We start from the raw sequence: 14,684 nt of genomic DNA on the forward strand, positions 1-14,684 counted from the left end.
TGTTCTGCAGCAATATCGAGAATATCACAGATCCAGGGCAGTGAGCTGCTTGATTCCTGGTCATAAGAACGTCAGGGCATAGCTTCTTTGAAAGCCCCAATTCCACAATTCAGTTGGGCAGCCTTTTCCCTCATTCTTTCTTTACAAGCAAGCAAGCTTTACTCAGCTCCCATCTTCAGGCACTCCATTTTGAAATTTTGAAATTTTAGTTCCCATTATTCTTCAGAAATTGGACTCTCAGCCATCACTATTGGTTTTCAGCAACAGAGTACAGCAGACCAGAGGTTTCAGCTCTATTCTGTTTCTCCAGCCCTCTGTCTGCTTTTCATCAGTCTTTTCAAAAGTGTTTGGAGCAGGGGGTTGGGGAGTATTACAGATCATAAATTTACAGAGCCATCTTGAGTCTATGTCCCTTGGGTTACAATGAATTACATTTGAAATTTATTTCCAATGAAATGAGAGAGCACGAAGTTATGTCTGTGTTATAAAAAATTTCTAATTTGAGTAGGAATAAAATAAATGCCTAAGTGGTAGGCCGGGCACAGGGGCTCATGCCTGTAATCCCAGCTCTTGCAGAGGCTGAGGTGGGCAGATCACTTGGGCCAGGAGTTCGGGGCCAGCCTGGCCAACATGGCAAAACCCTGTATCTACTAAAAATATTTAAAAAATTAGCTGGGTGTGGTGGCATGCGCCTGTAATCCCAGCTATTCGGGAGGCTGAGGCACGAGAATCACTTGAACCCCAGAGGCAGAGGTTGCAGTGAGCTGAGATGGCACCACAGCACTCCAGCCTGGTGACTGGAGGGTGACTCTGTTTCAAAAAATAAAAAATAAAATAAAATAAAATAAAATCCGTAAGTGGCAATCTAAGTTGCATTCTAAGCAAATTCAACAAATTCTGCTTTTGGCATCTTTGCGTATGAAAATATTCAATGAAAATAAAGGGTACATGCTCATGAAACCATGAAATATGAAGCATGTGCCCACCTCCAGCTACTGCCTGGCCCCTGCCTGACAATATTGAAAACAGGTAGCCCTTCCTGACCTATGGAAGTGGATTTCTGACTGCTCTGTAAGTTCTATAGAGGCCAGATCAAGGAGCCTTAACTTGCTTTATGTTTTGGGGCTTTCTCTAACATTTAATTGTAGAGAAATTCCACTGCTATAAATGTATTTGAACATTCATGATCTATCATAAAATCAATCTATAAGTTGTCAACTATCGTAAAACCTTAATAGTCTCCAGGATTATATCCTGAGACCTTCACAATTCCCCGAAGTAGCATTTGCAAATAACCACTACACAGTTTTCTTAGTTTTCTCATCTGGGAAGTGGACATAATAATGTTTGTATCATAGGGTGCTGGGGGTGTTACATGAGACCGGATGTTGAATAAAGAGACCAATGAAGCTGCATCAAGAGGGAAGTTGGATGATGAGCACGTCTTTCTCTAGTTAACTGACTTTCACTCATATATCAGCCTTGGAACACATGGGACTCTACTTCATGCTAAGGGAAAATAAATTATAAACTGTGGAATATGGTTCATCAATAGATAATCAGAACCACAAATGCCCACTTAAATATAGCAGGGCGTCCTAAAGTTAGAGGTCCCAAAGCCCTCAAAATACCTTGGCCTGTGGTCTGTTCACCTTTCCAGGGGATGCCTGTGATGCTGCACCAGCAAATTGCCCCAGGCAAAACACATCTCAAGAAGACACCTTTATTTTTAGTAAATAAAATATTCAGAGTCGAGCTCCAAGAACGATAAGGATCAATGTAGAAGTCAGTACCTAGCTACTTACCACAGTGCTGAGCTTGTGCCCTCCCCACAAAATTTAGAGAGTAAGTAGTTTATAGCATACATCTGAAATGCTATTTAACAATGCGAGAATCCTCAGTACAAGTCAGGGGGACTGGATAAATGCTATAGCAGTTTCATGTTAGAAGAGCTCATGGTGCTATCTCAGGGTGAGCCAAGGTTGCTTCATGGGGGCCATGAGACTTCAGTATTTCCCTTTCGTCGCAAGGCATGCTGGTGGAGATGACACACGGGCAGAAAAGCTTAGTGGTTAAGAGTTTGAGCCCTGATTCAGGCCTCTGGAATGCAAATCCCCATTCTGACTTTTCCTATTTCTCTGATCTTGGGCAAATTACTTAACCCTCTATGTCTTGGTTTTCTCATCTGTAAAATGGATTTTAGTAATAACACCTGCCCACATAGAACTATTGTGAAAATTAAATATGTTAATGTTTGTCAAGTGCTCAGAGCAGTGCCTGGCATCTAGTAAGCACTGTGCTAGTGTTTGTTAAATAAAACAAAGATCTGAGACCAAAGGAACCTGTTTTTTTGGAACTCTATGCAAAGCTTGGAGTGTTTTGAGGGTAAAGGAAGCTTTTTCAAGTCTCCAAAACAGATGGGCTTAATTTTTTCTCCTGCTAAGATTGTTGGACTATTTCTAGACTTATATAAAAACGGTGAACTACAGAATGGTCTTGAAAGTCATATTGCTTGCCCAGTGGTTTTTTGCAAGTTAAATTCTTCTAGATGGAACAGAAAGCAAGTTTCAATTAAATGCACTATTCTAAAAAGCTCAGCTCCTCTCTGTGTCTGGTCCTGTGTGGTATGAGCTAAGAATGCTGGCCTTTGAGAATAATTGTTCCTTCTGAAGAGATGAATTAGATCTTCCAGAGTCCTAGGGTATTGCTGGATATGTTACCTTTTCCAATTAGGAGCTCTAAAAGAAGTTGAGTTTTTTTTATTCTGTGATTTAAAATGTTCTGCTCTCTTGTACCGAACGTAATTTGGCATAAGTAGAATTAGACGAGCTGCTTTGTCTGCCTAAGTTGTTATCACCTAAGCGCTGATTTGAAATAGCAGCTAAAGAGAAATAGAATATAAATCTGCCATGTATGTGTGAGTAACGAAGTTCAGAGGTAGAGCAACTTAAGTTGTGTAATTGTCAGCTAAGACAACAAAGCTATTCTAAGGGTTTCCTTCTAGCACCAAATTACAGTCTGTCCAAACAGAGAAAATTAAATCAGACTGCTTATAAATTAAACCTCTTCCACTGGCAAGATTGTTCTGCCCTAAAAGAAGTGTTGCTTTCAGGCAATATATAGCTTCAATAACATGACATCTGGATCTGCCACAGAACTTACAAAGCCATTCCAAAAGGTCTTCCTCTTCTCCCTTCTTGGCTCCTACCTTCCTTAGAGAAAACAAAATTGGCACCAGCAGGTTGTTTGGAATTAGAATTGGTAGCAGACCTATCAGGGTATCAGATGTTTGGCATGTTCATCATTTTAAAGCAGTGTTTACGAAGTTGGTCTCCCATATTTGTTGGAGGCACATTCATGGCATGGTATTAGGAGCACCATCCAAAGGTTACCAAGCTCCAAGTGTCTTCTCCTCTGCTCTACTTCCAGGTTTGAAGTGCTCTCGCTGGAGCCTTGTTCTTGTGGGTTAGGTTAGGAACAGGGTCCGAAAACTTTTTCTGTAAAGGACCAGGTAGTAAATATTGCAGGCCATACAGTCCCTGTTGTGACTATAGAACGCTGCAGGGTAGCAGGTGGAAGCAGTCACACAATATGTAAAAGATGGCCATGGCTGTGGCCCAATAAAACTTTATTTACGGAAAGAAGCAGCCAGCTATATTTGGCCTGTGGGAGTAGTTTGAAGGCAGAAAAAGCAAAACAACAATAAAATGGTTATTTACGTAAAAAAGAACATCAGAAAAGTCTAAGTTTTCTTTTCTTTTTGAAAACCTGAAAGCTAAGAAGACAGTGGAACAATATGCACATACTTGTAAATCCTAAATTTCTATAACCAATGAAGGTATCTTTCACCTGTGGGAGAAAAGGAGCACATGTTCAGATATGTAGAAGTTCAGAAAATACATCACCAAAAACACTCGTAAGGCCTAAGGAATTACTTCAGACTAACAAAAATGAAGTCAGATCAAGAACTCAAGATAGAGAAAGACAGTATAAGAAACAATGGTGAATAATGACTTACAAAATGTAGAGTGACATTTAAATGGTTAGTGATAAATTATAATATGTGCTATAATATGTGGAAAAATGTGTGTTAATACATTTGTTAAAAGCAAATTTTTGTAAAAGAATAGCTATGCTTTAAGAAAAAAGTTAGAGAAAGCCCTGGATTAAAAGCAACTATAATTAGAAGAGTTTTATGCTGGCAGAAGATTAGCAAAATATAACGCTGAAGGCTGGATATCATTAGATATCATAGAAATCTACATACAGAAATAAAGTCAAGTTTATATGGAGACCTACATGATAGGGGTGGCACTGGAAGCCGATGGAAAATTGATAGATTATTCATTATAACATCAGAACGACTGACTAGCTCTCTGAGAGAAACTAATAAAAAACTACTATGTCATAATATATACAACAATAACTTGCAGAAAGATTGAATATCCACGTAAATTTAAAGTAACAGAGGAATATACAGGCAAGTATTTGTTACACTTTGAGGTAGAGGGGGCCCTTACTTAGCCAGACAAGAAATTTATTATTTTTTCATTAAAAAAATTGATAGACTTGTCGGCCAGGCGCGGTGGCTCACACCTGTAATCCCAGCACTTTGGGAGGCCGAGGTGGATGGATCACAAGGTCAGGAGATCGAGACCATCCTGGCTAACATGGTGAAACCCCGTCTCTACTAAAAATACAAAAATTAGCCGGGCATGGTGGTGGGCACCTGTAGTCCCAGCTACTCGGGAGGCTGAGGCAGGAGAATGGCGTGAACCCGGGAGGCAGAGTGCAGTGAGCCGAGATCGCGCCACTGCACTCCAGCCTGGGTGACAGAGCGAGACTCCGTCTCAAAAATAAAAAAAAAAAATTATAGACTTGAATCCATAACAATAAAGGTAATGTATAAATAAAACATAATAAGAGAGAATGTAATAAAATATTCAGAAGACAGCCCCAGTTGACTTCACAATGCAAAAAAAAAAAAAAAAAAAAGAATAAAAAACCTTTTTTTCTGTACAAGTCTTAGGATGTCTATCTATGTCTTCAGCGCAATTTAATCCCCACATACAACTTGAACTCTGATATGTGGAAGTAATTGTATACAAAAACAAACAAGTGAACAAAAAATGCAAAACCAAACGACAGCACATAATACAAATGCAGTTTCCTTTTCTTCTTAACTGAGCATAAACAGGGTCAAAATAAAAAGACCAATCTGAGAAGTGAGATGGTTTACTTTTGTATGAAAATAATCTGTAAAAACACAAAAGACTGTATTTATAAATTACTAAATGTATATTATCAATATAATTTTTAGGATAATGAGTAATAAAGGGGGAAAGAAGTGAAGTCAGAGAAGCCTGGGTTTCCGTAAAAGTAAGATTATTGAATTTTAAAATGAAGTGGAGATAGTGAATAGCCAATTGGATAGTGCAGAAAACCAATTCGGGTATTTGAAGATCAAATTAAGAAATTCTTTTATTCTGAAACAAGGAGTCACTCAGAAAATATAGCACCTGCATACTTTTCTAATTAAATTATATGATAATTACTACTTAATTGACTTAGCTACTAAAGCTGTCAATAAAAATAATACACTAAAAATAAGGAAGATATCTAAAATGATGTAAAAATCAGTAAATCATAACTGTATATAAATAGCATTTGGAAATGTCGTTATAAAACTTAATGAAATGTTAAAATTCTTGCAATTTTGCATTTTCTTGGAATTCTGTAGCAAGGAAGAATAGAACATGTCTATCCATAATGATCTGTATTTAAACAGTTTATTTCTATAAAATATGGTAGTTTCAGGGGTAGCAGAACTAATTTTTTGTTTAAATTTATTAGCCCATATGAAGGGCACCAAAAGATGCTACCTTTTATTTGTTAGAACAACGTAGATTTTTTTTTCTTTTACTTTAAAGGTAACTAGCAAAAAATTGGAATGTATTATTTCCAAATCAGAGATTGTATTACTTCAAAATAAAACTTGATCGATAAAACAAATAAGCATAAGGGGAAAATAATAACCAAGGAAGCAGGGAAAACAGCAAAAAAGCAGGCGGGAAATTGACAATGAATATTTGGTTATCAAAATTAATGTGAATACATAAAGTTTTTCTATTAAAAAAAACCAAAGATTTCAGGTTGGTTTAAGATAACACATCTAAAATAAAATAAATTAATTATAAGAGTTAAAATAAAATAGGCCAGGTGGCTCACACCCGTAATCCTAGCACTTTGGGAGGCGGAGGCGGGTGGATCACTTGGGGCCAGGAGTTCAAGACCAGCCTGGCCAACCTGGTGAAACCTCATCTCTACTAAAAATACAAAAATTAGCCGGGTGTGGTGGCATGCTGGCGCATGCCTGTAATCCCAGCTACTCGAGAGGTTGAGGCACAAGAATCGCTTGAACCGGGGAGGCGGAGGTTGCAGTGAACTGAGATTGCACCACTGCACTCCAGCCTGGGAGACAGAGTGAGACTCTGTCTCAAATAAAATAAAATAAAAACAAATAAATAAAACAGGTGGGCAAATACATGTTAGGGTAGAAAGAAACCGAAAAGAATTTGTCTGCAAAGTTTCTCTTTATCATTTAAAAGAATCTATAGCCCTAAATCAAAAGCAACCTGGTATCCAGCTACAGGAGACTGGCTATTTTATGGCACATTCACAGGGCGGAATGTTAAGAGTTAGTGTTGAAGATTCAGTATTAAGGGAATAAAGTGGATTATAAAACAATGTTATACTGAATAGATCATATAGCACAATGTGAATGACATTCTGAAAATATAGATCCTCCTTAGATCTTATATTTCAAGAGTCTTGAAGTAGCTTGAAGTATATCTTTGCTTTGTAAATTGCCTGGTAGGAATGAAAACAGAGGATTGAAGGTGTTTGAACAGGAGCACGAGGTAAATATATAATGGCTGAGTATAAAGAAGGACAACAGCCTTGGAGGTGGCTTGTGATAACTCTACCCAAAAGTGATATGGAATGTTCCATGTAGGTTCTATATTGTAGAAGATAGCAAACAAACCCAACCCAATCTCTTCTTAGGGAAGTAAAAATGCTAAAAACACATGATGAACTAGGGTTAGATGTACAAAGAGAGGATTTCAATCTGCTTCTGCATTTGGCCTAATGAAATCCCTGTCTTTGAAGCGTTTGGTTCTGGAGTGACTATACAGCTAATAGAACAGCTTCCCTTATTTTTCCATGTTTCTATGCACTCCTGATATAAATCCTCATTATCGATAGTAGTCTGTGATGTTTCTTCTTTGAGACCTTATAGAACTTGATATATATGTATGTATAACTCTGAGTGGTGGAATTTCACATGCTTTTTATTCCAGTCTTGTTACTTATCTGTATTGTTTAATTTTTCTGTAATGAATATGCACTATTTATGCAATAGAAGAATAATAAATGGTACTTTAAAGTTAAATTTAATTTAAAGGCAAATTAATTTTATAGATGAACACCAAACTTTCTAAGCAATGGGGTAGTGTGTATATACTAGAAGCTTTCACATTATTCAAATTCTTTTTTTTTTTTTCCCAAGAGGGAGTCTTGCTCTGTTGCCTAGGTCAGAGTGCAATGGTGCGATCTCAGCTCACTGCAACCTCCGCTTCCTGGGCTCAAGCAATTCTCCTGCCTCAGCCTCTCGAGTAGCTGGGATTACAGGCACCTGCCACCATGCCCGGCTAATTGTGTTTTTGTTTGTTTGGTTCTTTTATATTTTTTTTTGTATTTTTAGTAGAGACAGGGTTTCACCATATTGGCCAGGCTGGTCTCGAACTCCTGACCTCGTGATCCGCCTACCTCGGCCTCCCAAAGTGCTGGTACAACAGGCACGAGCCACCACTCCCAGCCACATTATTCATATTCTTTGACCTGGTCATTGTACTTCTGGGAATCTACCCTAAAAATTATCTTTGATACAGAAAAAGCTTTATGTACAGAGATACTAATCAAAGCATCACTTATGATAATTCAGAATTGGAGGCAATAGTCACTAAAGAAAGTTTGGAAATGCCATTTAATGGAACATTAAGGAGTAAAAGATAATGTATACCCAGGATTTGTAATAACATGGAAAATTGCTGATGAGTGAGTAAAAAAATCACAACTAGGGAAAAGTTGCTTTTTATAATGAAAAATTATATAAGTTATATAAACTACATATTTAAGAAGGTAAAAATACAAGCAAGTGGAAACAAAGCTTTTCCTCCCCCCTCTTGATGAGATTTGATTATAAATGTTCTTTTCTGTGGGGAAATCAGATCAACCTTGGGTTACTTAATAACAGACCCAGATTTTGTTCAAGTGTTTGTACAGGGACTCAGAGCCTCTTGGCAAACACCAATCCTGCAATGCCCAGTTCAGCCACTTTTGACTGGTGGGTGCTATTATACCTGTTTGTGCCCAGTACTCTCTGGGAATGGAAAAGACAGGATGATGGGTAGAAAGAAAGTAAAGCCTCCTAGAGACAAAAAGCACACTGTCATCCCTTTATCTCACTTAGGGTAAGAGTAGGTTGTACCAAGCCATAGTGGGGTTGGAAAGACAAAGCTTTGACACCTCTCCTTGGCTCTGAGTTTGTTCCAATGCTCCACCTTGCTCCAAGGGCCAAGAATGCCACCTGAAGAGAAGGTACGGCTCATGTGGGGTGAAGAAAGGAGTGGCAGCTTATTTAACTGGTTTTCTCTGCAATGTGTTCCCCAGGTATACTTGTATTCCTGTGTCCAGTTCAGCTCATAAATATTTATTAAACAACAGTTCATTTAGTCAGTCACTTATTCAGCTATATTTATTATCAACTATGTGGCATGCACTGTGTCAGGCTGATTGCCCCTGTTCTCAGTGTGGTGGGAAGTCGGACTTAAAATCTCACACAGTATTTGAACACTGACAAGACATTCGATAATTTTAAAATACTCATTAGCTTTTGGAAGTGTGATCATGTGAAAATATTTTGGGAATTTTTTTTAAAGAAATAGTCCTTATTGTTTAGAGATACAGACTAAAGTATTTAAGGGTAAAATATAATATTGGGGAGGAAGTGAGGTAGTATAAAGATACAAAGATAAAATATCCATATGTTGTTGATTATTAAAACAACAAGAAGAAATGGGACTTTGTTATAGTCTCTGTACTTTGTGCATGTTTGGAAATTTCTGTAATAAATAATTTATTTTGTGAACACCCAATAACTAGATACTGTTGAATAAAAATAATTGCCCAGAAACATGAAACACTATGAACTGAGATGAGTATTTTGAAGGAAGACACTCATAGGAATGTAGAACTAGGAAAATGAATAGCAGGGGACTTGACCTGGATTGAGATATCATGGAGGCTGCACCTAGCAGCTTTTGGACTGACATGAAGAGCAAGAGATGTTAATCCAGTGAAATGATGGAGGGCCTGAAGCATTCTAAGCAGTGGGACCTGCCTGTGTCCAGACCCTTAGGTGGGGAACTTGCATGGGGTCTTCTAGAATGAAATGAAAGGATGGCTAGAATATAAACAATGGCTCACATCTAGTGAGATTAGCTGTAGAGGTCAGACACAGTCAGACCTTTAAGAGGGGCTTTAGACCATCTTTAAAGTTTGATTTCTTGTCCCAAGTACAATAAGAAGTGGTTATGGGTTGGTGGTGACATAATAATAGTTACACTTTGCAAAGATTACCATGGCTACAATGAAGTAGACAAATGGAGACGGTGGGTTGGGTGGGGGAATAGAATTTGGAAGGCCTGGTAAGAGGCTATTGTAATATTGCAGGTAGGAGATCATGAGCCTCGGTGGCTTGAGTGGACATGGAAAGAGGTGGGTGGCTTTGACAAGCATTTAGAGGGTAACAGCCACATGAGTGAAGAGTTAGATATGGGGGACTAGAGAGAGGGCTTAAAGGATGCCTGGCCTAGCTTTTTATACTACAAAGATGAAAAACAATTTTAATAAATGTTATGGTCAAGGAGATAAGCAGTTTCCACCTAATATGATGAATACTAAGGTAGAAGTAAGCCCAGAGCTCCTATGAAGCACGAAACATGTGAGTGAACTTATATCAGCCTGGGGGTCAGGAATTGCTTCCTAGGAAATGCACAGTTAAGCCAAATCTACACTATGTGAATTCGAATTAGCAGGAAAAGGGGAGTAAAAAAGCAAGGGCAAGAGTATGAGCAAACTAGTGGAAGATATAAAAGAGCATGAAGCATGAAAACCAGAGTGAGAGAAGCTGGGTGCATAAGGAATGCAATTTAAGGAGGCACACATTCTCAGGTGTGCTCTGTATAAACTAAAGAGTGAATACCGCTTTAAATTTTGCACCCTACACACCTTGCTTGCTTTGCTCTAATCCCTGCCCTGATGAAGTGACTACTTACAGGTGCATGGGTTTGAAGCAGAGTTTAGTAGGAGATGAGGTAGCAAGGGTGAGATAATGGAAGGTCTTGCTTTGTGTACTAAGAAGATTGGACTTTTATTTTACAGAAATAGGAAAACATCAAAGGGCATCATGCACGAAGAATTAAGGGTCAGTTTTATATTTTGGATAACTCTTTGTGATGTAGAATGAACAGAGAGAGAAAGAGAAGACCTAGAGAAGACCCAGAGATCTGTTAAGATCCTATTGCCTCATATTGCAGGGAGGAAATGGTGATGACTTGGGTAGGATGACAGTATGACAGAGAAGGAGATATATATAGATATAGATATAGATATTCAAGATATATATAGGAAAATTTGGTAAAAGATGAGTCAAAGATAACTCATATTTTTCTCAGTTGGGTAACTGAGTCCATGATGCCGTTTATTGATATTTCCTATATGCATATGTGTGTACCCAGAAAAAGACACACACATGCACGTGTTCATTTGCTTAAAAAGCCACTGTGCTATTTGCAATACTCGGCCACCATATTTTCTATTTATACTGTTCTGCCTTGAAATAAACACACACAACAAACAAAAAGCAAAAACTCAACGCATTGTCTAGTTGCTACACCATAGCTTTGTTCTTGAAATATTGCATAGAATTAAACATTCATGTGACCAGGAATATTTTTTAAGAATTTAAAATTTAAAATCAGTAGATGTTGGGGGGTGGTGTAATGACTGGCTGTATAAAAGAATCTTTTCTCTTTTTAACATGAATGACAGACTCGTGACTGCAAGCTCTGTTAGATCAAATGGCATGTCCATTTTATTTGTGATCATACCTCCAGCAGATAACACAGTTCCGGGTATGGAGTAGGTACTCACGTTTTTATGAAATAAGATAATAATATTTTAGTTTGGGAAGATCTTTCTATGAAACAAGCTGGCCCCAAATTCAATAGCTTAATAATCATTTATTCTTGCTCATGTTCCTGTAGGTCAGTGGAGTCAGCTGATTAAGGCTCCAAAGCTGGGGTTGGCTCCAGGCCATGGCCAGCATTCAGGTGATTGTTGTAAACATATTTCAGGCCTCTGTATTATATTTGCTAGTATCCCATTGGCCAAAGTAAGCCCTATGGTAGAGGCTAAAGACAAACGGCAAGAGGAAACATCTGACAGTAGTGGAAAGAGCTACTAGGTCACATGGCAAAGGATGTGATTGCAGAGAATAGTGAAGAGCTAGGGACAATTATTTAATATACTACTGTCCACACTCTTAGGAACAATTATTCAACTCCCTCCTACATGAAAAATAAACTTACCCCCATCCTAAGATCTCCAAAGTCTTATCTAATCGTGGTATCAAATTTGAAGCCCAGGATCTCAATATCTAAAGCAGTCTAGATTTGGTTTATCTTTTTAAAAAAATGTTTTTAATTTAATTAATTAATTTTTATTGATGCAGACTATAATAGATGTACATCGTTTTGGAGATGCATGAGATAATTTAATACATTCATATAATTTGTAAAGATCAGATAATTTCTTGGGATATTCCAGTTCTTAGGATATCTATCACCTTAAATATTTGTCTTTTCTTTCTGTAATAACCATCGAAATTTTTCTATTCTAGCTATTTTGAAATATACATTATTATAAACAATAGTCACCGTGCTAATCTATCTAGCACTAGGTCTTATTTTTTTCTACCAAACCATATATTTGTGCCCATTAATCAACTTCTCTTCATCCCCTTCTACCGCCTATCCTTCCCAGCCTCTTGTAACCACCAGTCTACTCATTCTTCATTAGATCCATTTTTTAGTTCCCACTTGTGAGTGAGAACGTGCGATATTGTCTTTCTGTGCTGGGCTTATTGCACTTAACATAATGATCTCCAGGTCCATCCATGTTCCTACAAATGACAGGATTTCATTCATTTTTATGGTTGAATAATATTCCATTGTGTATATATACCACATTTTATTTATCCATTTGTCCATTGATGGGCACTCAGGTGGATTCCATGTCTTGGCTTTTGTGAACAGTGCTGCAATAAAAATGGAAGTGGAGGTGCCTTTTCAATCTATTGATTTGCTTTCTTTTGTGTATATACCCAGTAGTGGAACTGGTGGATTCCATGTCTTGGCTTTTGTGAACAGTGCTGCAATAAAAATGGAAGTGGAGGTGCCTTTTCAATCTATTGATTTGCTTTCTTTTGTGTATATACCCAGTAGTGGAACTGGTGGATCATATGGTAGTTCTAGTTTTTGTTTTTTGAAGAACCTCCATACTGTTCTCCATAGTGGTTCTACTAACTTAGATTTCCAGGAGCAGTGTAACAGGGTTCCCCTTTCTCCATATCCTCATCAGCATTTGTTATTGCCTGCTTTTTCTGTAAAAACCATTTTAACTGGGGTGAGAAAAAATATGTTACAATAGTAACCAAATCAGCATGATACTGACATAAAAACAGACACATAGACCAATGAAACAATAGAAAACCCAGATGTAAAGCTAGATTTGGGTTCTCTAAATCTAGAGATGTATTTTTTTCACTTTCAAAAAAACTAACCTTTTTTTGAGATATTTTGATGTATTTCATTACTTATGTATTTATTTACTTAATTTTGAGGTTATGATGGTTAATCTTATTTGTCAGTCTCACTGGGCTACAGAATGCCCACATCTTTTTTCAAACCTTATTTTGGGTGTTTCTTTGAGGGTACTTCATTCTATTTCTCTGGAGAACTCTGACTAATACAGAGATATTTTGTGATACAGTTGTAAGTATTAGTACAGGTAGATCCCATGCACCTTGTCTTAGTCTATTTTTGCTGATGTCACAAAATTCCACAGACTAAGTAAGTCATAAACAGTAGAAATTCATTTCTCATGGTCATGGAGACTGGGAAGTCCTAGATCAAGGCACTGTCTGATAATGGTCCTGGTCTTTGCTTCCAAGATGGTGCCAGTTGCTGCATCCTCCAGGGGGGATGAATGCTGTGTCCTCACGTGGTGGGAGGAATGGAAGGGCATGAAAGACTCTCTTCAACCTCGAGCTCTGTTACAGGAGCGCTAATCATATTCACAAGAAGGAGCCCTCATGACTTACTCACCCCCCAAAGACCACGTGTCTTAATACTGTTGCATCAGGGATTAAGTTTCAAAATAACTTTTGGAGGAGATACCACCATAGCATATCTCTATTCCATTTCCTGTAGTGGTAAGGTCTTAAAAGCCTTACCCAACCCATACATCATCCCAACCAGGATATTGACGTTAACACAATCCACTGATCTCATTCAGATTCTCCCCATTTGTCTCGCACTCACTTATGTGTGCGTTTGCACGTTTAGTTCTACGCAACGTACAAGTTTGAGTCTCTGCCACCACAGTCAAGATACAGAAGAGTTTCATTATCAGAAAGATCAGAGATGTACTTTTGAATGGATGAATAGTGCTTAAAAGAGAAATGAGTTTTGTGGTTAGCTACTTAAGTCTCACCCCCCGCTCCATCCATCCTACCTTTAACATTGTGGAATTTATCACTGAGAACTTCCTTTCTTCTCAAATCAGGAAATGTGTAATGTGAAGTTAACCTCAATGTGATGTACCAAGGGCATGGGAAATCACAGGGAGAAAGTGCAGTATTTACTGAGTGAGCAGCTATTCCAGTCAATGGTAAGTGATTTTTTTTTTTTTTTTTTTTTTTTTGACGGAATCCGGCTCTGTCACCCAGGCTGGAATGCAGTGGCGCAATCTCGGCTCACTACAACCTCTGCCTCCCGAGTTCAAGTGATTAGTAGCTGGGACTACAGGCATCCGCCACCATGCCTGGCTAATTTTTTTGTACTTTTAATAGAGATGGGGTTTCACCATGTTGGCCAGGATGGTCTCTATCTCTTGACCTCATGATCCACCAGCCTTGGCCTCCCAAAGTGCTGGCATTACAGGCGTGAGCCACCGCACCCTGCCGGTAAGTGATTTTAAAATTTACTTTTACATGAGAACGGCATGGGTAGGTCAGGCGCAGTGACTCATGCCTGTAATCCCAGCACTTTGAAAGACCAAGGCAGGAGGATGGGTTGAGCCCAGGAGTTTGAGACAAGCATGGCAACATAATGAGACCCCATCTCTACCAAAAATTAAAATAAAAATTAGCCAGGCACAGTGGCTCTCACCTGTAGTCCCAGTTACTCTGGAGACTGAGGTGGAAGGATCACTTGAGCCCAGGAGGTTGGAGGCTGCAGTGAGCCAAGACTGCACCACTGCACCCCAGCCTGGGTGAC

The 14,684-nt window shown here is 38.4% G+C and overlaps 1 long non-coding RNA gene across 5 annotated transcripts in view; it reads left to right on the forward strand.

Moving 5' to 3' along the window:
* LOC117979472 (uncharacterized) overlaps positions 1 to 14,684 on the forward strand; it is a 138,565-nt gene that overhangs the window by 19,912 nt on the left and 103,969 nt on the right. For 2 of the 5 annotated variants that reach the window (XR_008624597.2, XR_008624596.2), the window contains exons 1-2: positions 9,737 to 9,840; positions 13,972 to 14,076. The exons of 1 other annotated variant lie outside the window; for it this stretch is intronic. This is a non-coding gene — a long non-coding RNA (uncharacterized LOC117979472). Of the gene's footprint in view, positions 1 to 9,736; positions 9,841 to 13,971; positions 14,372 to 14,684 lie in introns of those variants that run through there. 2 more of the 5 variants (XR_008624595.2, XR_008624598.2) reach the window with 2 other exon arrangements.

This window comes from Pan paniscus, chromosome 13, assembly GCF_029289425.2.
Source record: "Pan paniscus chromosome 13, NHGRI_mPanPan1-v2.0_pri, whole genome shotgun sequence".
NCBI lineage: Eukaryota > Metazoa > Chordata > Mammalia > Primates > Hominidae > Pan > Pan paniscus.